The sequence below is a fragment of the Beta vulgaris genome, chromosome 4, assembly GCF_026745355.1.
Source record: "Beta vulgaris subsp. vulgaris cultivar EL10 chromosome 4, EL10.2, whole genome shotgun sequence".
NCBI classification, from domain to species: Eukaryota; Viridiplantae; Streptophyta; class Magnoliopsida; order Caryophyllales; family Amaranthaceae; genus Beta; species Beta vulgaris.
Window position 1 is genome coordinate 13,389,398 of NC_079205.1, and position 1,180 is coordinate 13,390,577.

The 1,180-nt window shown below is 38.7% G+C and overlaps 1 non-coding gene across 1 annotated transcript; it reads right to left on the minus strand.

The window, feature by feature from the left end:
* Positions 1-1,073: 1,073 nt before the first annotated feature.
* LOC125497162 (small nucleolar RNA R71) lies at positions 1,074-1,180 on the minus strand. Its single transcript, XR_007273801.1, has one exon. It is a non-coding gene; the product is annotated as a small nucleolar RNA R71 (small nucleolar RNA).

The following is a 1,180-nucleotide window of genomic DNA, read 5'->3' on the forward strand; positions in this document are numbered from 1 at the left end:
AACTTGATATTAAGGCTAGTTTCAATAGGTAGAATTGGATGTTAATAAATTGCGAGAGCCTGTTAATATCGTTCTATGCTTGATTTAGACTTGAGAGAGCGAATCAATCTGTTTAACTGCATTATTAATTGTTGATTTTAGTGTTTCATCCCGAAATATTGATCATTGGTGAACCTATGCCCTAGACTTTTTATTATTGATAATTCTTGAATTAGTTATAGTTTAGTTTAGTATAATTACTCACAAACACTCGTTCCTATACTCTAGATTTGACTGACAATTAGGAAAAGAACACTGTTTCTCTGTGGATTCGACCCTACTTCCCTGACTACTATTTGTTAGAGGACTTGGATTACTTTTGATAAGGTGATACGACTTTAGCCTGTCAAAATTTGGCGCCGTTGCCGGGGAAACGGTTTTGTTCCATTTTCTTTAATTGTTTTAGAGTCTAGATTATATACTCTCGTCTCAGAGAACACTTGTTCTTTGGACAAAATCTCTTAATTGTTTGTTCTTTAGTTCTTCTATGCGCAGGAGTTTGAGTTCAGATTGCCTACAATTTGATCCTGAAATCGAAAGATCCTTTCATAGACAGAAGAACTTTTCCAGACAGTTGCGAGATAATCCAAGGGAAGATAATCCTTTGGATTCTGACTCTGATTCTACCAGCATTGTCTCTGTTGCTCCACCAGAATCAGAGATGGCTCGGAGGCTTACTGATTTTCCCAACCCTCTTTGGCTGAACTTCCCAGAAGCAATCAAATGCCTGAAATCGAAGCTGTAAATTTCGAGATCAAACCTGCATTGCTAAACATGATCGAAAGAAAACAATTTGGTGGTGGACCTAATGAAGACCCAATCTTCATTATCAAGATTTCTGCCAATATTGCTCTACCATTAAGCAGCAGGGAGTGACACAAGATCAGATTCGGGAGATTCTTTTCCCATTTTCACTTCGAGACAAGGCAAAGATGTGGTACAATGGGATTAATCGAGCCACTCTTGGGATCACTGATTGGAATACCTTGGCTCTAGCTTTCTACAGAAAGTACTACCCTCCAGAGAAGACTGCTAGGTTGCGTAGTCAGATTACAAACTTCACCCAAGGGACTGATGAGTCTTTACATGAGGCATGGGAAAGATTTAAAGATCTTCAGAGAGAATGTCCCCATCATGGTCT